At 42.8% G+C, this 26,357-nt stretch overlaps 1 protein-coding gene across 1 annotated transcript in view; it reads right to left on the bottom strand.

The window, feature by feature from the left end:
• Positions 1-26,357, bottom strand: part of C11H10orf90 (chromosome 11 C10orf90 homolog) — a 211,660-nt gene that overhangs the window by 41,548 nt on the left and 143,755 nt on the right.

Raw genomic sequence — 26,357 nt, 5'->3', positions numbered from 1 at the left:
GCCCTCTTCTCCATCACCGTTCCTACCGCTCACCTGGATGGCTCTCCTGCTCTGATGACTTCCCACCTGAGACCCTGAGAAACTGTAAATCAAATCATGCAGTCCTCTGCTTAAACCTCCCCAACAGCTTTCCATCACACCTAGAATAAATCACAAACTCCTCTGAGTGTGATCGGACTTCTGCCCACCTTCCTGAGCTCCCCGGGACCCCCTGCACTCCTGCCCCACTGGCCTTGGTCTTGTCCCTTGAATGTGCCACCTCTGTTCTGTATCACGTCAAGGGCATCTCATCAGTTGTTCCTTTCGTCTAAAAGGCTCATCCTCTCCACCTGCACAAGGTGGGCTCCTTATCATGTAGGTCCTGGCTGAAATGTCACTCAGAGATGCCTTCCCTGCCCTCTCTGCCTAAAGGAGCCAGCATGTAATCAGCTCAGTCACATCACCTGATTCCAGTGCTCTGCAAAAGCTCTATCACCACCTGAAATTTTCACGTTAATGCTTCTATTTGCTGCCCATCTCTAGCCACTCAAGAGTAAGTTCCACGAGAGCGGGGGCCTTGCTCTGCCCACTACAGTACTTAGCACCCAGATGACACCTGGCACACTCAATAAACATTTGTCAAGTGACACATCATCATTAACTCATGGCTCATGTCTTCACAAGCTTCTGGCACATGAGAAGCCCAGTAGTATCTTGAAGCCTCACTTGCCGACCAGATAATCGGAGATAATGAAGAGATACAGAATCCCCACCCACAAGCATCATCAGGGAAATTTTGACACTTACTTAGGGGTGAACATTCACAAGTATTTCTTAGGTACCACCTACGGTCAGGCACCCTGTGATGAGCTAGGGGTGTGATCTGAGCAAAGAGACTTGGCTACTGGCCCTACAGAGTGGGCAAGTTGGGGAAATTGTGACAAAAGGATCAACACCTTATCCTGGGGGATAAACCCAATCCTCCCTCTTATAATAACACAAGCATATTATTTCAGAGGATCCTGTGTCTCAGTGGGCTCAGGGCAGGAAAAGCCTGTTTTGAGACGAAGCCTAATTCCTGAATGGCAGGGCCGTTTCTGTACTCTTCTGGCCTTTTGGTTTTTCTAAATCGCTCACTCTGCCCTGGAGGGTGTTGGAGAACTTTGTTTGCAGTAACTGGGCCACTATATTGTCAGGGGAGGCGGGGACATCCGACAGGGACAAGGGGAGAGGGGAGAACACCAGGTTGCATGCATCCCAGCCCAACAGAGACTGGACAGCAGCAACAATTCAGGTGTATGGATCATTCTGTAACCACTTCACTTCCAAGGACACCAGTTCACGCCCTTTTCTTCTCCAAACTTTCATAAACTGAAGTGGCAAATTTGACCAATTCCAACTCCACGTATTCTCTCCGCACACTATCTCAGCAGAAGCACAGGTGAGTAGAAAATTAGACGAAAGCCACGTGGACTTAAGAGCGGAGACAGAGGAGCAAAGAGCCCAATCACACTTTGACTGAAATCGTTTACTTCCTAAATTGCTAGTCGTTGCCACTATAGCTTTTCCCTGGATTTGAAATTACACGCTTTCCCTTCCTGACACGACCACCAGTCTAGCCATGTGAGGGCAGTTCTCAGGAAGGAAGCAGCATGTCAGCTTTCTAGGCCGTGTAGACCAGGCAGCAGACCCCGATGTGTCAGCTGGGGAGAGCAAGATGTCAGACTGTCTGAGATTAGAAGGGGCGTGTGATCTTTGCAAAAAAAAAAAAATTCATCCAAATTTTAAGGGGAAGTTTCTCTCCTGGAAAAGGAGTTAAGGAACCAGTTTGGGTTTGGCGAACCTCAATTTTAAGTTTCCCGCACCTGTGAGTGACACTAGGCATTCTTGCTGAATAATATGTAACAATAGGCAGCCTTCAGAAACTCAATGCATTTTAAAATTATCGTCTGGAAGATATTGCTGGATGAAGCAACACACTGCAAGACAGTTACGATATGTGGTTTTATCCCGATAAAGCTGTTATTAAATAAATCTTTTAAAAAGCAAGGCTGTTCACCCTGTTGACAGGCACGTGGACGGCAGGTTTCACACACGGCGGGGACAGCTGGGAGTTGCACGGTACTAAACTAAGGGTATTTCATGCTTGGCAGGTGGAACCTCAGAGAAATACTCCCGAACACTTCACATTCTGGTCTTCACTAGTCTTTTGACTTGCAGTCTAATTTCCTTTGGAGGAACTAATTCAACTCAGCTGCAGAGATTCCAGTTTTTGTGCGTTAAGTTTTATAATGTAATTAACGATTCACAACCAATTACATCATGTTAAAAATCCTTTTCCAATCCTTTCTCTGCTAATCCTGGCCTGCGTGCTGACTTGATCAATGCTCAGGAGAAAAGCAGAAAGCTCATTTGCAGCTCGGAGCTGAGCCTGCCATGATCAGGGATGCTTCAGTCTAGTCAAAGCTGTCTGAAGACACATGTCTGCTTTCGGTTTGTGGTTTGCGATCATTGGATGTAGTTCTGTAAGGAAATCCTAAGACTATAGGACTCCACCTTCAGAACGAGGCTTTTGCCTTCCATAAACCCGGCTTTCAAATCAATCAGATGCAGCTACTGTCACCTTGCTCCTCGTAGCCCTGGAACGCTCCACGACACCCCAGAGGGAGGCTTGAAATCTTTGCTGAGGACTACCCTCCACCCGGGGTCCTGAACCTCTTCTCCGTTACAGCATCCTGTTCACAACCCTTCAAGCCTCCAGCGACCCAAATACATTTTCTATCTGTCATTCTCCAAGACATGGTGCATTTCTGGATCGGCCATGTGCGCCATTCCACTCGCACCATCTTCTCCCTGAAACGTCACCTGTTCTCTCATTGGAAACCAGTCGCCCTCAGCACAAGGTTTGGATTATCCCATCGGCCTGACTTTGACTCACTTTGCATTTCTCTGTTTCTCACTAGCCTGTGTGTAACTTGGGACAGAGAAAGTTATTTTTCTCTTCCCTGTATCATCAGCAGTGCTGAGCACAGTAGTTCGTGTGTACTCTGTTTTCAATAAAACTTTAAAATGTGTTAAAGCTGCCTCCCACTTCTCTTTGTGTGTGTGCCAGCTCCCTCTACAGCCATGGTTATTTTGTGTTGTCACAACAACAATTCTCTAAAGACAAAGAAGTCAGAACGCAATAGCGCAAATGTCAAGTGGAAGTTCAAAATGACTGAGGGCTCAGGGCACAGGGTCCCAAACGGTGCAGGCTGATCATCAAGGTCCCTCGTGACGTCAAAGAGAACAGTAAAGACTCCTGGAAGGAACCCTGACACTCAAATTGCTGAAGGGAAGCCAGAACATAAGACAATTTCCAAAGCAGGAAATACACACAGCCAACAAACACATACAGCTGGCCCTTGAACAACATAGGGGTTAGAGGGACCGACATCAAAAACCCGCCTATAACCTTACAGTCACCTCTCCATATACGTGGTTCCACATACACAGATTCAACCAACTGCAGATGGTGTAGTAACGCAGCATTTACTACTGAAAAAGGCTGCGTTTAAGTGGACCTGCACAGCTCAGATCTCTGTTGTTCCAGGGTCTACTGTAATTTTGTCTTACTTGAAATTTGCAATTAAACAAGAATAAGATACTTTCATCTATCAAATTAGCAAAGCATAAAGATATATGTTCTCAATTCTAGAGAGACTGTAAGGAGACAGAAACTCCTACAGTGCCATTGGCAGCACACACTGCTGCCACATTTTGGTAAAGCAACTGGCAATACAGAATCAAAGGCCTTAATGATTCTCAAAGCATTTACTCAACAATTCTTCTTTCAGGGAAACAGTTGAAGAACACAAGCAGAAGTGTAGTTAAAAATGTGCACAAAGATATGCATTAAGTAATATTTATAGTGGTAAAAATTAGGAAATGAGCTAAATGCCCAGCATTAATGGTTTAAAAATTTAAATCACCATGTGATCTGATGGCTATTTCATGTGTTTGCAGAGAAATTCTAATAACATGTAAAATAGGTCACTCTGATTTATCCCTTGATTAAAAAAAAAACTAACCATGTTTGAGAAGCTAAATAGTGTCAACAACAAACTTTATAGACATGATTTGAGTCTACTTGCATAAATGAAGAGGTATTTAATATACAGATAGGAAAATCAGTTTTGTAATAATGACCATTAAACTAATCTACAGATTTTTAAAGCCCCATCCTCCAAAATCCTAGAATTATTTTTTACGGATGGCCAACTTTACAAAATTCTACTGGGAAAAATAAAGGAATGAGATCTTGTATTTCCTGTAATATGGTAGACTAGATATCCCAAAATACTTATGCTTTGTAACAACGACAAATCTTCGAACATAAATGCGCATTTACCTGTATAGCTCAGCTTGTAGGAAGACAAGTAAGAGCTCAAGAAGAAAAGTAAAGAACAAATTCAGTTGCCGTAAGGGCAACTGCTGATTTCTGGTCATCTAGAGCTTCGGATTTGAGGACAAAGAAGGTAGGAGACAAACCCTGGCACCTGAGAATGGAAACCAGTGCATAGACGCTCAGGATCATAATCACAGGCATAGGGCCAAAATTTACACAGCTTGCTTAGGGTGAGCAACTACAAGCTGAAAATTTAGCATCACGCAAGCCCACCTGAGCGAGCATGGAAATCTCTAGAGGAACTTGTCCTCTGTCTCAGACTCAGAGAATTTCCACAGGTCAAGTTCCAACGAACATGAGTTCCGAATCAACAGCAACAATACGTATGAACCAGAAATCACAAGGCATTCAAGGCAAGAGCCAGCGGACAAGCTAGACTGCAGAATCAGATCCACACACACCCTGGGTGCTGGAGATACCAGGCACAGGATCCAAAGTTACAGTATGGATCAAGGAATAAAAAGTTAGTCAAAATTATGAGTGAGGAGCAAGAGACTACAAAACTCACCAGAGTGATTTAAAAGAAAAAGCACACACAACTAAAAAGCACTCTTAAAAATAAAAAAGTAAATGCATTGAGATTTAAAACTCTGATCAATGTAGTTATAGTTGAACAGTAGACTTAGTGAAGTAGATTATAAACCTAAGAAACTTTACTAAATGCGTCACAGAGTTAAATAAAGTACGAAAGATAGGCTACAAGAAAGGAGGACGGAATGAGGCAATATGAAATACACCTGATCAGAACTGAAAGGCAATAGTAGCAGAAATAAAGGGGAGGAAATAAAGAAATAGCTGGGAAATTGCCAGAACTACTACAAAGAACCATTATTTTCATAAAGCACAACGAATCTGTAAATAACCAAAAAGAAACCCACTGTCTAGTAACATCAAATGAAGCACAACACCAAATACAAAGAGAACATCTTAAAAACTGTTCAAAGAAACAGTGCGCAGGGATGACAATTAGACTTATATCTGCCTTCTTCACAGCAACAGAAGCCTAGGGCACTGGGATAATGTTTTCAAAGGACTAAGAGGAAATAATTGTAGACATAGAATCATAAACCTTGCAAAGGCTTCTTTTAAGAACATGGTGAGACGAAGATGTTTTTAGAATTTCCACCTTTTCCAATTCCCAAACAAACCTGGGAGAGTTTAACCACCAAAAGTCCCTTTACTTGATGTACCACCAAAAGGAACATCTGAAATATATACTTCAGGAAGATGAAAATTGCTATCAACAGCAAAGACCTGACATGCATAAAGACAAGGTGAGCACAAAAATGGAAAACATAAGATAAATCTAAACACTGATTTTTATAAAAGTTACATTCAATTTGGAGGAGTCATGAGAACAAAGCAAGATAGAACCAAAAGATACAATAGCAGTAATGCGTCTGTCTGAGACAGTAATGGAAGCGAGAGAGCTCCAAGTTAATAAGCTGTTTGAGACATGATTAAAATACTGATCATCTTTTGGCTTTGGTAAGTTCGCATGTTACAATTTCTAGCTGGTGACTGAAAGGATAAAAATAAATAGTACAACTTCCAACTAGCAGAGGAAAAATAGAATGAGAAAAAAATTAATTCAACACGAAGAGACAGAAAGGTTAGGACAAATAGGAAACCTAAATAATGTGAGTGAAATGAATCTACATATATCAGTAATCAAAGTGAGTATAAATGGTCTAAGTTTTCTAGCTAACATAAAGGCATAAGATGGCTAATAAAACTTTGCAACAGAACAGAGTAGAGGTCATAATCTCATCTCTCCCTGTCAGATATTAAAACTTATGATGGAGCTATAATTAAAACAAGGTGATATTGGAGTATACACAGAACATATCTGGAACTAAATGAAAATGAAAAAATACATATCAAAATTAGAAGGAAGCTTACCATCATATTAGAGGTTGGGAAAATATTTGAAGGACATTTATACCTTGAACTGATTATATGAAAACATTTGACCTGAGTACTTGATCTAAGCTTCCCCCTTAAGCTAAAAAATTAAAAAGAAGAATAAATACGAGAATAAATAGACACATGGAATTAATGCTAAAAGCAAATCAATGTAATAGAAAATCAGCAAACAATAGAGAAACATCATGGAACAAAACCTGGATCTTGGAAAGAAGTTCAGTAAAGTGGATAAACCTCTGGCTAAACTGATAAGGAAAAGAGAGAAGACAAATTATTAGTATCAGAAATAAATAAATCACTACACATCCCAGGATAATAAGAAAATATCATGAGCAATTTATTGGCAATGATTTCAACAACTTGGACGAAGTGCTAAATTCCTTGAAAGACACAAATTATCAGACTCAAGAAGTCATAGAAACTCTGACTAGTCATATAGAATTCAATTAAAGAAACTGAATTCAAAATTAAAGGGTTCCCACAAAGAAAACTTCAAGACAAGATGACTTCACCAGTGATTTCTACAAAACACTCAAGAAATAAATGTTAATCTTCCAAAATCTCTTTCAGAAATAGAGAACACTTCCCCCTGAATTATATAAAGCTGGTATTTTCCTGATTTCAAAACCAAAAACATTTCAAAGAAAATGACATGCCAGTATTCATTAAAAACAAATGAAAAAAAAAATCTTAAAAAGATTAGCAAATAGAATCCAGCAACATATTTATTTTTCGAAAGTATAATGCATCATGACTAAGTATGGTTTAACCTAGAAATATATAGTTAATTTAGCATACGAAAATCAACATAATTCTCCATATTTACAAAATGAAGGCGGAAAAACCCCTTTATTATCCCAATAGGTACATTAAAAGCATGTCGGTATTCAACATCCATGCATGATAAAAGCTTTCATCACATCAGGAATAAAAACAAACAGCGAAGCAATCTGAATATAAAATGGGCAAAGGATTTGAATAGATATTTCTCCAAAGAAGATAACTGGCCAATAGGCACATGAAAAGATGTTCAAATTCACTAGGGTATCATTAGGGAAATGCAAATCAAAACCACAATGAAATACCACTTCACATCCATTAGGATGACTATTACCAAAAGGAAAAAAAAAAAGAAACAGAAGATAAGTGTTGGCAAGGATGTAGAGCAATTGGTAGCCTTGTAAGAATGTAAAATGGTGCAACTGTGATGGAAAACAGTATGGCGGTTCCCCAGAAAATTAAACATAGAATTACCATATTACCCAACAACTCTACTTCTGGGTATATACCCAAAAGAATTAAAGCAGAAACTCAAACAAATGTTTGTACACCTACGATCATAGCAGCAATATTCACAATATCCAAAAAGTGGAAGCAATCCAAGTGACAAATGAGTGGGATAAACAGAGTACGGTACATCAATACAATAGAATATTATTCAGCCTTAACAAGGAAGGAGATTCTAACACACGCTACAACGTGGATGAACCTTGAGGACATTTTGCTAAGTGAAAAAAGCCAGTCGCAAAAGGACAAACACCGCATGATTCCATTTATATAAGGTATCTAGGTAAATTCATAGAAACAAAGTAGAATGGTAGTTACCGAGGACAGGGAGTAGGAAGGCGTAATTCGTGTTTAATGGGTAGAGTTTCAGTTTTACAAAATGAAAAAGTTCTGTGCCTGGATGGCAGTGATGGTTGCAAAACAAAATGAATATACTTCATGCTGCAGAACTGAACACAGAAAAATGATTAAAATGGTAAATGTTTTGTTATATATATTTCATCAGAATGAAAAGAGAGAATAAATTAGGAAGAGAAGCAACCTTCCTCAAGCTGGTAGATGAAACCTTTCTATCTGTCCTTCTCTGCTAAACCCCCACAGCTAACAAGGGGGGAAGTCAAAGATGCTCGCTTTCATCACTTCTTTTCAACACTTTATTGTGTGTCTTACCTGGTGCAATAAAGCAAGAAAAAAAATTCAAGGTATCAAGATGAAAAAAGGGTAGACAGAACTTTGTTCTTACATAATATTATTGTGTACATAGAAAATCCTAAGGAATCTACAAAAAAACTACAATTATTAAGTGCTTTCAGCAAGGTTGTGGAATTCAAGGTCACTGTACGGGTATCAATTATCTATGTTTGTATGTGTAACTAAAAAAGTGGGAAATGAAATTTATAAAAATCAGTGTCATTCATTTACTCTAGCATTCAGATTATGAAATAAATAAGGTTACACTCATACTTTCAATATGTGAAAGATCTTTATAATGAAAACTACAAAACATTGTGGAAAGATAGGTGAAGTGACATGAAGAATTTCAAAGGCATTAGTCTACCAATTGCTTAGTTTCAGACCAGTGATTCTCAAGTGATTCCGAGTGAAAGAAACCTTACACAAAGAAAGCCCGATTTGCTTTAATTTGTATAAATTCTAGAATAATGGCAGAAAAAAAATCAGCGGTTTCCTGAGGCTGGGGGAGGATGTAAACTGACTGAAAAGAAGCCAACTTTTTCTGAGGTGATGGAAATATTCTGTATATCACTGTGGTGTTGGTTCCACGGGCATACAGGTTAAATGTGTGCACTTTAATGTTAAGTAAATTACACCTCAATATATAACTAATTAAAAACAAAAATGAGCATGTAGGATCAGATTGAGAGAACATTTTTAAAATATAAAATTAAAATTTGAAAAAGTATGGTGGTGCCTACCACCTGAATCCTTCGGGAAAGAGATACACCAAATGCAAACATTTTACACGTGGAAGTATCTGAAAGATTCCCATCTTTCAAATCCATAGATGGTAACGGAATAGCTTTTGGGAGTCACATAATATTCAAGTGGCATAAAAATTTCTAGAAGAAAACAACTGCGTAAGTCAGGAAAATCCTTGTATAAACACAAATTTGATATATGATTGGTATTTCCAACCAGTAAAGTAATCAAAGATTGTCCCAACAGCAGTCCACAGACAACTGGCAAACCGATATGAAAAATAGATCCCAACCTTACACCATCCGAGGAAACACAGCCAGAAAGATAACAGATTTAAACAAAGGCGCTAGAGAGGAATGTAGGCGAGACAAGCCCATTCTGAGTCTGTCAGCAAAAACAAAGGGGAGAGGATTAAGAAGATAATAAAAGCATCTGAATGTCAAAAATTACCGTAAACAGACATGACGACTAAATGCAATGTGGTATCCTGGATGGGATCCTGGAACAGAAAGAGGACATTAGTGGGAAAACTGGTGAAATGTGAATAGTCTGCAGTTCAGTTAATAACACTGTAGCAATACCAATTGCTTAGTTTCAGACCAGTGATTCTCAGATGCAAGTCGTTTTGCTCCCCAGGGAACATGTCTGGAGACTTTTTCAGTTGCCAATTATGGAGAAGAGGGAGGTGCTACCAGCATGTCATGGGTGGAGGCCAGGGATGCTGCTAAACATCCTACAATGCACAAGACAGCCCCTGCCCCCACAGCCGAGAATCATCCAGCCCAAGGTGCCAGGCGTGCCAAGGCAGAAATTCTGGCTTGGATGAAAGTACTGTGACTATAAGGAGAAGCTACATATACAGGATATGCAGGGACTCTCTGTACTATCTTTGTCACTCTTCTGTTAAGCTAAAATGATTTCCAAATCCAAAGCTTAAAAAAGTGGGATAAACAACATTAAAATGTAAATACAAAAGGATATTTTTAACATGAATAAAAATTCAAAACAGGCTAAAGAAAAATGACCAAAGGAAATAGAGGAAATGTACAAAAGAAGAAAAAATACCGATGTATAAAAAAACACATGAGAAAGTTAAAAAAAGTACAAATGATCATGTCGTGAATGTGATTTTTCACTTATCAAAAGAACATGAAAGTTTTTGTAATGTCAATACCCAACGTTCGTGTATGTTCAAGGGAGACGCTACTGAGGTATCCAGAGTGTAGCTTGACACGGCTGTTAGCAAATCATTTGAAATCTACATCAAAAAGCCTTAAAATTGCACCCATCCTTTGACCCAGAAATTCTAGGAATCTGGCTTCAAGAAAGCACATGAAATGCCCACAAAGATTTCTCTACAAGGACATTTATCAACAATTGGTTATAAAAATGCAAAAATGGAAACAATCTATTTAACAAGATTTTCAAACAATAGCTTAGGTAAATCCTTACAATGGAAGCCTATGTAGCTATTAACTGATTAATAGGAGAATTTGTAGGACATGAACAGGAACTTGATAATCCATTGTTGAGAAAAAGCAGCCTCTAGAATGGTGTTTTGCATGATCCTCTGTTTGTTAAGGAAAGGAGAGGAAAGAAAAAATAAAAAAAAAGAAAAATTTGTTTTATACATAAGAGGATCCAAATAATCTATTTGGGAAGATGTATTGAAACATTCACAATGCTGTTATCTGTGGGTAGTGGAGTTATGGCTGGTTTTTCTATTTCCCTCTTTTTGCTCATCTACATTTTAATTTTTACAATGCATATGTTTTACTTTTTCAATAAGAGGGGGAGAAAGCATAACAAAAGCAATGGGATTGGAGAAGAAGCTGATTACATTTATGCCCTTTTCTTAGCAGCATTTTCATGGATGATGTTAGACGTGGAGGGAAACCATAGTGCAACCAGCAACGCCATCAGCCAAGGTGGACCCTGGGACTGAGGACTCACAGCAGGATTTGCTACAATCAGTTACATGATCGCAAATTCTCCCCGATGTTTTGCAAAGCTGAATCTCCCCAGCGCACGACCCTGTGACCGCCTCTCCCAAACCCCGCCGCCTGGGCTCTGATGCTCCACTTTTCACAGCTCCTTTGCTACCTTTGCTGAACTGAAGTGGGTCAGTAGGTCTTTTACACACACACACATGCACACACACGAGGATGCCGGACAGGATGCCACAGGGACTTAGAGTCATTTGTTCACTATCTACATAGGCAGTCTGATCAAAATCACCTAAATACGGCCCATCTATACTCAAAAATGGATAAGCCTCTAACTTAAAACACCAGAGCCATTTACCTGCTGAACATACACCAAAGACTCCATATCATCTTGTTCAGCTACAAGCCTGGCCTTTCAATCAGCCTCCTGCCCAAGGTGGGAGCAGATTTTAAGTAAAACTCTGTATTTTTTCCCTTCATGTCAACCAACATATACATTTATGCACAGGAAAGACAAGCCAAGCCAGAACACCAAATATCACCATAACATTCTGCATGTTTGCAAGAGCGGGACCTCAAAGTTGGCTCTGAACCATCTAACAGACCACAAAGAAGGAGAAACATGAGGAACTGCTGGGGTCGGATCCTCTGAGGGGTTAAGAACCAGAGTTGTTCAGAAGATGCACAACTCTGGGAAGAGGGAGAGTGGAGATTTTAGTCCCTGTGGGGCCCACGTAAATGGCACTGAATAACATGAATGACCCACATCCTTAACATGGGCTTATGACTCAACAACAGAACACAAGGAAAGCAAGGCAGTCCTACAGAAGACCAAAATGGTGCAGTCCTTGTATGCAGTGCTTCGGCTAATTGAGAAAATGATGAAGAAAATCTGAATTTTGTAGCATTTGTAGTCTTTAACTTCTGATTCTACAGACACCCACCACCTATTGGGCCAATGTACATGCTCTTCACCCAGACTGTGAGTTTGAATATTCCTTCAGGAAATTTATCACAAAAATCAGAGTAGGAAAGAGCAAGGAGGGAGCAAGTCCTAACCATAAGTGGCACAACAGAGGCTGTGTTCCCTGCAAAGAGAACACCTATGATGTGCACCTGCCCCAGGACCTCCTGGGGACATCAACCTTGCAGGATCTGACCATTACCCCTATGTAGTGAGAATCAAGGTACACAGTAGAGGGGAAATGCTGTCCTTCAGGGCAGCAGAACATGCTACCCCAACATACGCCACTTGGTATAAGGATTATTTTGAGCTGAAGGCAACTGAGGAAAGATGGCATCAGAGGAATCAACATAATAAATTTTACTAACTAGCCTTTATCCACCATTATTTTCCTCCCATATAATTACCTTCCCACTTTGACAACCTTGGAAGGCTAAAAATGCTTTCCTTTGCCCTGTCATTTCTCTACAAAATTATTGTTCTTCGTTGAAGATGCTGTATAAGCCAGAGTTCTAAACCACTGCTTTGAGTTACTTATTCTCCCCAGGTATCTCCCACGTACACATGAGGAATACATGTTAATAAACTTCTGTTTGTTTTTCTCTCGTTAATCTGTCTTTTGTCATAGGCATCCCAGGGAGAACTTAGAAAGGTGGAGGGAAAGTGATTTTTCCTTCCTTATATCCTCCAGATCAGAGCTTTTAACCAAAAAGGCACTGACTCAGATTCTAACATAGGATCCAACATAGGCAGTTTTGAAAAAGCATCCCTAATGTGTCTGATGCCCTCCCCTGGTTAAGAATATCTTTTCCACACCGTTCTGTAACAGTCCCTGAATCATGCAGGATCATTAAAATGCCCCTGATGTGAACTGTGGTACTTCATCCACAGTAATGTCTTCATGTAACTATGACCTAATGTGGGAAACTAGTGACCTCAGGATAACAATGTGAAAAAGATTTCTGCATTTAACAACAAATTACCTGGACAACATAGTTTAAGATAAATTTTTGGGCTGGTCCTACCATCTTCACTCATCTCTTATTCTCTAAAGTCAGGAACACTGAAAATACAATCACATGTTTTGGAAAAATTGGAGCATCTGTATGGAAATAATTGGGAAAATAGCAAAATTTCTTCAAGCCAAAGGAATTAAACACACCACCTATTTCTCACATTTCCCATTTTTTCCAGGGGTCATCTATATCCGGAATACGTTTCCTTACAGAATTCACCATGTTACTACCACTTCCTCTTTCCAAGACCATGTCTAAGTTGATTTCCCGCAGACAGCTCAGATGACACCGAATACTAATGATAATTACAAAAGTACTGAGTTCCCACTACGCAGCACATTGCCCGGCGGTCCTCACATAAACACCCTCATGGAGGAGACAAGGCCAGCAACCTTGAGCCTGAACTGAAGCTCAGATGGGATTCATTCCCAAATCCACGGTGCTTCTGCTAAGCCACCCTGATTATTATGGTTTATCTTTTGTGTACAGAGGGCTGATCTGCAGTTTTCTCTTAAAAGATCAGACCATTATCTTATCAGACTGCTATAGGCCTTGAGTCCATTACTCGCACTCTATCCCAGGCAAACATGAGCAAGTGGTCCATTAGAATGACCACTTCCTAAACAACATGGGGGCACAACCCATTCATACAACTGAGGGAGTTACTCAGAAAGAAAAAAAAAAAAAAAAAAGTAGAGATAGTGGAGGTGGCTGACATGAGCAAAACTGAGAGACCGTCCAGACTCTGGGGAATGTTCCAAACATCATATTCAAGATTATGGAAAATAACATAAGATCATCAAGCCTTACCAAGAGTTAAATAAATAAACCAAAAAAACCCCACAAAAACCCAGAAACGTTCAAACGATTTTTGCAACATTGTTCACACATTTTCTATTTTTTAACATTAAAATTGACCATCTGAAGGATAATAAGGTTCTTCCATGACAATACTTGATTATTCTTACTGAGGTCTTGGAGAGAAACAATATTTTGAGAATTTTTTTCCCTTCAGTGTTAAAACCAAGTGGGGATGCTATGGGTTTCACTTCACTTTTCACAACCTACCTCTGGATAGTGACTCTCACATGGCTCCCCACCCTTTCCTGGCCAGGGAGGTTTTGGATATGACCATGGGGAGAGATGGTTTGAAGAAGGAAAGACACTGAGCTTTTAATTGACCCTGACATCAGCAATGCTTTGTTGGGTCATCAGAATGACCTATCCTCTGCCCGGCACCCAGGTCCTGAGCAAGTGTGCCGGGCTCTGCTGGCTCACTGCTGGGCGTGGAGAGCTGAAGGCTTGGAGCCCAACCTTCAGGACGGTGCAGTCTAGGGGAAAGAAAATGACCCCCATGCATCACATTAAAAGGCAATACACTTTCTGGGAGTTGAGTACTTGAGAGGTGGAACTGGGAAGGCGCACTGAGGCCGGGCTGCGGTCTGGTCAGTGAGGAGGACTGCCAAGCAGGTGGTCACAGTAACGGTGGGGCCCAGTGAGGGTCAGTGGCTCTCAGCCAAGGATGATTGGCCAGCTTGATAATGACCAAGATAATGTCTGGAGACATTTGTGTTTGCCACAACTGGGAGGGAGGACTACGGGCATCTAGTGGATAGAGGCTAAGGATGCTGTTGAATGTCCTACAGTGCGCAGACAGCTCCTCACCACAGAGCATTATTCAGCCCCAAACGCTGATACCCTCAAGGCCTAAAGAGGGAAGGCAACTCTGGGGTGGGGGTGGGGGAGTGGCACTGAGTCAGCTATGGCCAAGGTCAAGGTGAGAAGCAGGAACCATGAAGCAAAATGTTCCCTTTTACTGGCACCTGCAGAGATGCCAGCTCGAACCACAGCAGCATAGTTGTTTTCATCTGGAAATTTGCAAAGATTTGCAAATTAACACCTAATTCTGGCCCAGCACATGTGGAAAGGGCCTTCACCTAGGTTCCTCCTGGAGACTAATCTGGCATGTGTGTCAAGAACCTTAAAAAGGCCGATACTCTCTGAGTCAGACATTCCATTTCAAGGATTTTTTCCAAAAGGAAATAATCCAGCATACAGAAAAGCCTTATGCCCCAAGTGTTCCTATGAATATTATTCCAAAAAGTGAAAAACGCGTAACTAACTTTAAGGACCAACAATGAAGAAATAGTTAAACTACGATATATCCATAAAACACACCATTTCATAGTCAATAAAACTTATCTTTGTAAAATACTGTTAATTTCAGGGGAAATTTATGATAGAGTGCTAAGCGCAGAGACCCAGAGGGAAATTACATACGCAGAAGGATCTCTGCTATTTAAAAGGAAAAATAGGCATGCATAGAAAGGGAACAGAAGAAAACATACCAAAATATGAACTGTGATTATTTAAGGGTACTGAGCCTTTTATTTTGCTTATTGTTATTCTCGGTTGCCTAGAAGGCATTAATTTTATAGTCAGGAAAATAAATCTATTTGGGCATAGAAATTTCATGAAGATACTAAAGGCTTGAATGAGGTTAGTGGCTGTGGCCATGGGAAAGAAGGGAAGGACAGAAGAGACTTTTGACTTTGCCAATGATTTGATGTGGCAGCAAGGGAGAGGAAGACAAGAGTCCAAAGATGATGCAAACTTGTAAGCCTGGGGTCCAGGAGGTACGAGAATCCTTACCAAGAGCAGAAGAAAATCTGAGCAGAAAGGTGACATCAGTGGCCTCAGATGTCATCAAGAGGCCATGAGAGCAGAGCCAGATGCATGAGCATGATGTCTACCCCACCCCCACCCAACCAGCCATGCAGCCCTGGGCAATGACGTAAATTATGTACCTATCCCATAGACTTTTAGGGAGGAGCAAATGGATTAAAATTAACGAAGTATCTGGGACAGCGCAGGACACACAGCAAAGACCTCAGAAATAAGAGCAGAGGATGTGGTGGTTGGAGCACCAGGAGAAGTGCAGTTGCTCCTGCCAGACCTCTAAATGTGAATGTTCCCAGACCCTTGTCACTTCCTGTCCTTTTTTCCCAGCTGTTCTTAAACATTTCCGGGGCATAAAACACCACCTAGGGAGAACACTCTCCAGACCTTAACTCTAGCCTAGAGCTTTGTTCTGGGCCCATCTCAGTCTGCCATCTGCACCTGCCTGATCCGTTGACACTTCAGACATAACCTGCTCACATGGCACCTGGGATCTCCTCCGCTCCTCCTCACCTGGATAAAACTCTTCTCCCTTGTTATTCAAGATATACCAAGAACTCTTAAAATCCAGCAGTTAGAAAACAAACAACTCAAAGAAGAAATGGACCAACACCTTTTACAGACATCTTACCAAAGACAACATACAGATGGCAAATAAGCATATGAAAAGATGCTCCACATCACATGTCATCAGGGAAGTGCAAATTAAAACAACAACAAGATCCACCGCTCAGCTATTAGAATGGCCAAAATCCAGAACACTGACACCACCAAATGCTGACAAGGATGTGGAGCACCGGAAACTCTCATTTGTTGCTGATGGGAATGCAAACTGGTGCAGCCACTTTGGAAGTCAGTTTGTCAGTTTCTCACAAAACCAACATACTCTTCTTACCATATGATCCAGCAATCGTGTTGCTTAAACATGAGGAGTTGAAAACGTATGTCCACATAAAAACCCGCACAAGGATGTTTATAGCAGCTTCATTTATAATTGCCCAAACTTGGAAGCAATCAAGACATCCTTGTTTTTTCAACACCCATTTATGATGAAAACTCTCACCGAAGTGGGTATAGAGGGAACATATCTGAACATAATAAAAGCTATATATGACAAACCTACAGCCAGGTTAGTACTCAAAGGTGAAAAACTCAAAAGCTTCCCACTAAAATCTGGCATAAGACAAGGATGCCCACTATCACCATTCCTATTCAACATAGTCTTGGAAGTCCTAGCCACAACAATCAGGCAAGAGAGAGAAATAAAAGGGATCCAAATTGGAAAAGAAGAGATAAAACTGTCACTGTTTGCCGATGACTTGTTACTATATATAGAAAACCCTCAAAGATCCACACAAAAACTACTAGAGCTGATCGAAGAATTCAGCAAGGTAGCAGGTTACAAGATTAACGTTCAAAAATCAGTTGCATTTCTTTACACTAACGATGAAATCAACAGAAAAAGAAAGTAAAGAAACAATCCCCTTTAAAATAGCACCCAAAGTAATAAAATACCTAGGAATAAATCTAACCAAGAAGGTGAAAGAATTATACACAGAAGACTATAAACCATTGATGAAGGAAACTGAAGAAGACTTTAAAAAATGGAAAGATGTCCCATGCTCCTGGATTGGAAGAATCAATATTGTTAAAATGGTCACACTGCCCAAGGCAATCTACAGATTTAATGCAATCCCTATCAAATTACCCAGGACAAATTTCACAAAACTAGAACAAATTATAATAAAATTTATATGGAACCATTAAAGACCTAGAATTGCCAAAGCATTACTGAAGAAAAAGAAAGAGGCTGGAGGAATAACTCTCCCAGACTTCAGACTAATACTATAGAGCTACAGTCATCAAGACAGCATGGTATTGGTACAAAAACAGACATATAGACCAATGGAACAGAACAGAGAGCCCAGAAACGAACCCACAAACTTTTGGTCAACTAATCTTTGACAAAGGAGGCAAGAACATACAATGGAATAAAGACAGTCTCTTCAGCAAATGGTGTTGGGAAACCTGGACAGCAGCATGTAAAACAATGAAGCTAGAACACTCCCTTACACCATAAACAAAAATAAACTCAAAATGGATCAAAGACTTAAACATAAGACAAGATACAGTAAACCTCCTAAGAAGAAAATATAGGCAAAACATTATGTGACATACATCTCAAAAATGTTCTCCTAGGGCAGTCTACCCAAGCAATAGAAATAAAAGCAAGAATAAACAAATGGGACCTAATGAAACTTACAAGCTTCTGCACAGCAAAGGAAATCATAAGCGAAACAAAAAGACAACCAAGAATGGGAGAAAATTTTTGCAAATGAAACCGACAAAGGCTTGATCTCTAGAATATACAAGCAGCTCACACAACTTAATAAGAAAAAAAAAAAAACAACCCAATCCAAAAATGGGCAGAAGACCTAAACAAGCAATTTTCCAAGGACGACATACAAATGATCAATAGGCACATGAAAAAATGCTCAATATCACTAATTATCAGAGAAATGCAAATCAAAACTACAATGAGGTATCTCCTCACACCAGTCAGGTTGGCCATCATTCAAAAGTCCACAGATGACAAATGCTGGAGAGGCTGTGGAGAAAAGGGAACCCTCCTACACTGCTGGTGGGAATGCAGTTTGGTGCAGCCACTGTGGAAAACAGTATGGAGATTCCTCAAAAGACTAGGAATAGACTTACAGTATGACTCAGGAATCCCGCTCCTGGGCATACATCCAGAAGGAACCCTACTTCAAAATGATACCTGCACCCCAATGTTCATAGCAGTACTATTTACAATAGCCAAGACATGGAAATGGCCTAAATGTCCATCAACAGATGACTGGATAAAGAAGAAGTGGTATATTTATACAATGGAATACTATTCAGCCATAAAAACAACAACATAACGCCATTTGCAGCAACATGGATACTCCTGGAGAACGTCATTTTAAGTGAAGCAAACCAGAAAGAGAAAGAAAAATACCATATGAGATCGCTCATATGTGGAATCTAAAACAAACAAACAAAAAAATAAAACAAAGCATAAATACAAAACAGAAATAGACTCATAGACATAGAATACAAACTTGTGGTTGCCAAGAGGGTGGGGGGTGGGAAGGGATAGACAGGATTTCAAAACTGTAGAACAGATAAACAAGATTATACTGTATAGCACAGGGAAATATACACAAGATCTTATGGTAGCTCACAGAGAAAAAAAATGTGACAATGAATATATATATGTTCATGTATAACTGAAAAATTGTGCTCTACACTGGAATTTGACACAACATTGTAAAATGATTATAAATCAATAAAAAATGTTAAAAAAAAAAAAAGACATCCTTGTTTAGGTCAATGGATTAATAAATGTGGTACATCCAGACAATGGAATATTACTCAGTGCTTAAAATGAAATGAGCTATCACACAATGGAAAGACATGGAAGAAATTTAAATGCATATTAGTAAGTGAAAGAAGCCAGTTTCAAAAGGCTACGTATTGTATGATTCCAAGCATAGGACACTCTAGAAAAGGCAAAATTATGGAGTCAGTAAAAGGATGAGTGGTTGCCCGAGTTTGGGCGGGGAAGGATGAATGGGGGAACACAGGATTTTCAGGGCAGTGAAACGATTCCAGACGACACTGTAATTGTGGACACATATCAATATACATTTCCCCAATCTCATGGATGGTGCAACACCAAGAGTGAACCCTAACATAGACCACGGACTTTGGGTGATACTGAGGGGTCAGTGCAGGTCCATCAGTTGTAGCAAACGCAGCACTCTGATGCGGGACGCTGATGGTGGGGGAGGAGGCTGTACATTTGGGAAGATGGGGTTAATGAGAAATCTCTGTACCTTCCCCTCGATTTTAATATGAACCTAAAACTGCTCTAAAATACAGTCTTTTTAAAAAGCCCCCAAATCTCCCAGTGCCCAAGCAAGAAAGTCGATGTCATCCTTGCCACCCACTCTTTCCCCTCCTCCTGACCTCACGGATGTTCAAGACTTGTGAATTCCACCATCAGACTATATTCCCACCTCTCAAGCCTCCACCATGGCTCTTACCTCTCCCACGGCAACAGCCTTACCTCCTTCAGTCTCTTACTTTCTGATGAGAAAGAGTGAGCTTCTTAAAGCATACACGATATCATAGCATCTCACTGCTCTTAGGATAAAATTGTAAATCCTCATTCTGGGCCCGAAGCCCCTGACCCTAACCATTTCCTGAGCTCACCTCTTCAGCTTTGAGCTGACACCTCTTGCTGTGTTGCAGACATGTCTAAGTTCCTGCAAAATGCCAAGCTCATCTCTGCCTTGAAACTTTGGCACAAGCTGGTCCTCTCCTGATGCTTCAAGAATCAGTTGAAAAGTCCCTCCCCCAGAAAGATCTCAGCAAACTCCCTCTTCTAAATGAGGCCTACCTGCTCAACTCCTGCATGGTCCTCACCTCCCCTTGGCACTGACCACCATCTATAATGACACACATATTTCAGGGGTACCAGTTGGATGTGTGTGTCCCCTGCATAGTGGGGAGACCATGTCTGGGCTTTGCTTCAGCTCTGAGGAACCGAAAGCTCACCCATCACCTGGTCAGCACCTGGTACCATGGCTGACACCATAAATGCCACAGGAGTGATGGGACTTTGGTCTGGCACTAGCAGGAGGTACCAGGCTTGGACACATGCCAACCACTTATTGAGGATGGTGGGTGACCCAGAAGGACCTGATCTCGCCACTGATGTGACAAGGGGCAGGAGAGCAGCATGCCAAGGGTGAATCTGGCTGGGCACCTGCATCGAGGGAGGGGGACGAAAGACTCGGAGAAAGCCGTGAAGGTACTGGTCAGAAAAGGCAGAGGAGAACCCAGGGTAAACAGGGTCATGGAGGTCAAGGGTGAGGGGGCTTTGCCCTTTGACTCTGAGCATCTCTCCTACATTCTAAGAGTTACCTGAAAATCAGACTTGTCTAAACAGCTATTGTGATAGAAAACCAGAGCCAGAGAAATGCATAAATTAATGGGCCAGGAGAGAAGAGGTCAAGAGATAATCTGGTCTGTCCCACAGGTGAAGATATTCTGGTCACTGCAGAGATGAAGGAATGGAGACCTCGTGGGAACCGGCCCGCCCAAAGCCTCCCAGAGCTCAGCCTTGAGCTGGGGCTGGCCCGCCTTCCCGGTAAAGGCCCAGACAGTAAATGCTGCAGGCTTACTGGGGCACCGGGCCTTGTCCCAACTGCCCAGCTGGAGGGTGCGAGCAGCCGCTGCCAGCCTGCGACTGAACACACAGGACTGTGCGCAGTGAAACGAGCAGGTGGACGGACGGTTTGGCCCCGGGCCGAGGTCCGCTCGTCCCTGCTCTCAGCTGTTGCTGGCACCAGGGGTCCCGGTCACTGTTCATTTATCAGCTGATTTGAACACTCCCTGGTTTCTCTTACTATTCACAGCAAAACAAGACACAGAAGTTCATTCTGCCCAGTTCTCCTCTCGCAGCTTAGACCCCGTCTTAAGACTGCTCGCCTGGTCCTCACCCAGCAGGCGAGTGTGCGGGCTGGGCTCCGCGACAGCGCTGGCAGCCGCAGGCAGCGGGTGTAAATGTCCCCATCCGGCTGGGAAGCACTGAGGGGGTGGGGCAGCCTCAGGGGCCCGCAGAGGGCCGGACACCCCCTGCAGCACTCCCGGTCCCCAGGGGCACTGCCAACCCTCTGGGCTTCACCTTCACAACAGCCCCGGAACCTGACGGCTTCTCAGCACCACTGCCACCCTGTTCCAAGTCGCCACCCCTGCCCGATGGCTCGATATGCGTTTGTTGAGTGAATGAATGAACGTCAGGGGTAGGACCAGTCGGAAGTGCGAGAGAGCCTTCCCAGAGGAAGCAACACTCCAAGAAAACATCAAAAGGCTTTGAAAGAACCGGTCACATTGAAGAGAGAAGGGGGCTGTCCTCGGCTAAAGGAAGAGCAGCGCGAAGGCAGAGAAAGAGAAACTGGTGCCTGTGGGGGTGGGGCAGCGAAGGGCGCACGTCCCGAGTAACAAACAGAGCTTAGATGTGTGGAGGGCCTAGAACACAAAACAAAAACCGTGCAGGGCGGGAGAGCAGAACTCTCTTCCTACAGGTGTCTTGGTCCACACCGCACGTCCCCACCCCACAGCCCCAGGGCCAGGCTTGCGTGAGCCTTGACTTGTTTTAGAGAATTCTGAGACCACGGAGTGGAGAGAGTAGATTGAACGGCAGGATGGCCAGCTGTGGTGCACCCAGACCCGCCCTCGGAGATGAAGGATGTCGTCCCCCTGCAGCTGGGGGTCCTGCAGGAAGAAGGCCGGTCCTCAGCGTCCGCTACAACTGTGGCCGCTGGCAGGCTCACCCAGGGTCACATCCTCTTCCCAGGGGTGTAGAGGCCAGCCTCCTTGCCTCCAGGCAGAGTAACTCTGAAGGGCCACCCCAATTTCAGAGTCCCCTCAGGCCTTCATTACGACAGCGTCCCAGAACCACCTTTCCCTCTGCTCGCCCCGCTTCCTTCCCTTCCCATCCCCGATCGCCATTCCTAAGAGCTTCGCAACAAGTGCCCATGCGTAGTATTCCAGAGACTCCAGCAACTAATACTGGTAAGCAGGGCAAACCCTGTCTTGGAGGACAGACAATAAGTAGCAGGCAAATCACGGCCAGCACCCTACATCTGGCCCACTGCCTGTTTTTGTAAATAAAGTTTTATTGGAACACGGCCATGCTCATTTCCGGATGCGCGGTCCGCGGCTGCTTTCATTCTCCCACGCCAGAGTTGAGTAGTTGCTACGAAGACCACATGAACCAGAAGGCCCAACTTAGTTGCTACCTGGCCCTTTAAAAAACAAGTTTGCCAACCCCGGTTCTAGATCATTGAAGAAAAACATCACATTTGTGAAACTGGGGGTTCCTCAAATGTCTCTGGCATCTCCAGCAAGAAGTCTCTCTGGGACCGCAGAGCTGAGTCTAACGCAGGCCTCTCTGGCAGGCTGGGCGTGCACACGTGGTGTCAGAGTCTCCCCTTGCGTGGTGTCTAAGTGCTTTCTACATGAGATAAACCTCACTCACTACTGACGGCTAGACTGCTGTGTCACAACTGCTAGTGGGCACAGCTTCCATTCAGTGATCTGCCAGGGGTTCCTTCCTCTCCAGTCATTCCCATCTTTGGTCACCAGGGATCATAAACTCCACTAGGGACTTCTCAGACCAGCACCACCAGGAGCCCATGTGCTGACCGGGCCATTCTAAGACAGAGGGTCCACCTGGAGCATCAGCGTTTGGGGCAGACAGATGTGGCCCAAGAGTGCATTCAGCCCTGTCTTCTCCAAAAGCACCTAACAAAACCAGGAGGTTGCTCCATCTACTTAACTGTTTTGAGAACAGGGGAACGTTCCAGATTCAGACCACTGAGGGCGCAACAAAACTGGCAATAAATAACATATGGAAGTCGATACTGGCTCAGGTACGCAGCACCCAGGGGGGAGATCAATATGGTATGTCCCACAGAACAGCACGGAGAACGGGTCAGGCTGGGAAGGATCTCTGAGCCAATCAGTTTTAACTACCAAAGTGCATGGCTTGTTACATTTAATTAGAAATTAACTGTATAGCCTGTTCTAGTGATTCTACCAGGTGAACTGGCCACCAAATGCTGGTATTATCTATATGTCCATGAGCAGTTTCAGACATCACCTTGATGGTGCTGGTGGAGATGGGGCGCATCCTGCAGAGATTCCCTACCACACACACATCTGTTCTCAGCTGCAACACTTAATGGCCAGGTGGGCTCGGGCAAATTATTTAACCTTCAAGCCTCCTTTGTCTGCAAAGTAGGAATAATGAGATTCCCTTTACAGAAAGATCTGAATGATTCAAAGTCATGAATACAATGGATGTAGCCCAGGGCTTGGCATCTAGGATTTCCGTAGGATGTGTCCCAGGTATTGACAGAAGGATGTGGATGCAGATGAGGATGTGACAATGCTGATGGAGCTCTTCCTCACTATCCAGCAGGGATCTGCACCATGCCCATCTAGCAGGTGCTCGCAGGAGATGTCAGTAAGAAACGCACAGAGACTGAGGAGGTGAACAAAGAGGGAACCAATTCCTGAGCCCTCAGCCTCGGAAAAGAGAACAGGTGCCCGGGTCTGTGGGAGCGCTGCGTCTGCCATGCACAGAGCATCTGATGGCATCCCATTTTCCCTAATCCTAGTAACTTTCTAGCGCATGTCCTGGAGGCTCATTCAAGAATACAATTTATAGGACTTTCTGTCTGATGACCTAGCGACTAGAGCTATAATGGCTTTGCCTCCATTTGTAGAATCTCCCAGACTACACCTACCTTGCAGCTGAGTGTCAGTAAGTGGGCCAGAGAGGGCGCCGCTCGTGCGGTATTTCGGAATCCTTCAGATAAAAGGATTCAGTAACTATGAAGTATGAAGACCACTAACAGTGGGTGTAGCCACAGGAGGCTGTCAAGAATGCTTCAGAGAAGATTCCACTTTTCAGACAGGAAAATACAAACAGTTCCTTGGAGTTTTAATGAGCATCGCTGCTGTCAGAAAGCATCTGCATCAAGGCTAAAAAGCTTTGTCAAGGCTGAAGGTCAGAGAGCTCGGCCTGGAAGCCTCGTGTAGATTATCCTTGGACAGACTGCCTGAGTTGTGCTTCTAAATCCCAGGCAAGAATTCTACAGCGTGGACAAGAAGTGCTTTCTTGTCACCTGGTAAGAAATACATTCCTTTGCAAATTAGTTTCTTAGTGAGAGAGCACAAAAGTGCAAGGGTGTGTGTGTGTGTGTGTGTGAGCACATTTATACACAGTGAGGCGGGTGACCCAAGCAGTGACCCCAAGTTTCTATAGATTTGAACCTCATGACTAAGGGACCCAGAGTCACATGGAATCACTTTCCCTTATAGATTTCATCTCAGAAAAATAGAGCAGAAGTCTTTTCAAGCTTAAAGGGACCTTCAAGATCATGAAATCCACCTCCTTGTCTAGCTCCCCAGAGGAGGGAACAGGCTCAGAGAGTTAGCGTGGCTTGTCCACGTTTAATGTGCTGGAAAATAGTAGATCAGCAGCTCTGAAAACAGTGGTCTGGCCTTCATGCCTCTTCTGTCAAATGGTAGAATGAGGCCACGCAATTCAGAACCACTCAGACGCTCCAGGTGTGACTCTCTGGGATGAGAGCTGCTCTGAAGGAAGCCGACCCACAGGAAGGAGAAATTAACTCGTGCTTTGCCTACGAAAATCAGTTACAGAAATAGTCGTTTCACAAAGTCACAATCAGAAGTCTGCACCAAAGCCAAAAATAAGATGGGGGACTTCCTCTGCTCACGCTTCTCTCCTCCGAGGTAAGTGTGCGAGACCCGGCTCTTGTGACGTTTCAGGATCTTTTGGTGAAAATGCTATAAATCTAAATGATTATTTCACACCTGAGACGTGGCACAAAGACTAGCATGTGCTTCACTGAGGGAGCTTACAACTCTGCAGGCCGAGTATTTCCAGAATTTTTATCAACAAGGAAGAGGAAGTGGCCGGCTTGAGCAATTTCTTTAAATTTGAAAGTGAGGCCCATCTTTGCAACACTGACAGTGTCTAACGTTTTCCTTCGTGCAGTCAGTCTGCAAGACTCAGAGGCATTCAACAGTCTAATCCATCTGAAAGCCATGTCAAATTGCCTTAAAAATCTCTAAGCATTCAATATACATACACTTGTTAAAATTAATTACATCATTTAACATTTCTATGCACATTATGGCTTTAAAATGTTTTATGGTCATTTTTATTAATTAATAAAGCTTTTAATGGACAAAAATTGCACCGTAAAGTTATTACGCACATGCTGCATTTTCAATTTTCCTACTATATCTTTAAGTATTTTCCCCAGTGGAAAGTCACTAATTCATAAACCAGAGTCTCCTGCAGAAAGTAAAGCTGGAACTCAGACGTTTACACAGAGAAGGAAAGAAATCTGGCCTCTGGCTAAGGTCTGCTCCCCACTCCACTTCCATTCCAGTCTCCCCAGACAGGTAAAGGGTGCTCAGGACAGCAGACCTCGGACATCCTGTCTGGCCCTGGCAATGGCAGAACCGGCAACAAATCCTGGCCAAGCTGCTCCCAGAAAACACAACGAAGGAAACAGAAAACAGCTGCTTCTGCTGTGGTCCTGGGGAGTCCCCAGTCTGCCCCTTTTTGAAAGAGTCCCATGATTACTACACACACTCATGCCCACGCACGCACATACACTGCATTGTGGAGCTTTGAGGTCTAGGTTCCTGAGGCCAGGCCATCACTATCGGCTACCTGATTGAAAAGTCAAAAGTGTGGCGCTCTGGAACCTCCAGATACGCAGCTGTTCGGACCAGAGACACAGAACATCTGTGAGTGGCCGGCCCTTGGTGCTTCTCAACCTGTTTTGGAATGACCAGGGCCTCAGTGAAATTCATTTGGGGGTGTGTTTTCCTTGGTCTGGAACTCCTCTTGGAAACAAAACTTTGAGGGGAGGCCTTTTGTAACCTACAAAAGTATCGTCTAAGAAAATCCGTCTAAACCAGACACCAACACAGAGCTATCAATGGTCAACCTTGAGTGCAGCAGAGCAACCACCGAGAACTGCTCTCGGAGTAAGTTATGTACGAGAAACTCACGA

Source organism: Camelus ferus, chromosome 11 (assembly GCF_009834535.1).
Source record: "Camelus ferus isolate YT-003-E chromosome 11, BCGSAC_Cfer_1.0, whole genome shotgun sequence".
Classification (NCBI taxonomy): domain Eukaryota; kingdom Metazoa; phylum Chordata; class Mammalia; order Artiodactyla; family Camelidae; genus Camelus; species Camelus ferus.
The sequence above is the reverse complement of the archived record's forward strand: the minus strand, read 5'-3'. Positions and strand labels throughout refer to the sequence as shown.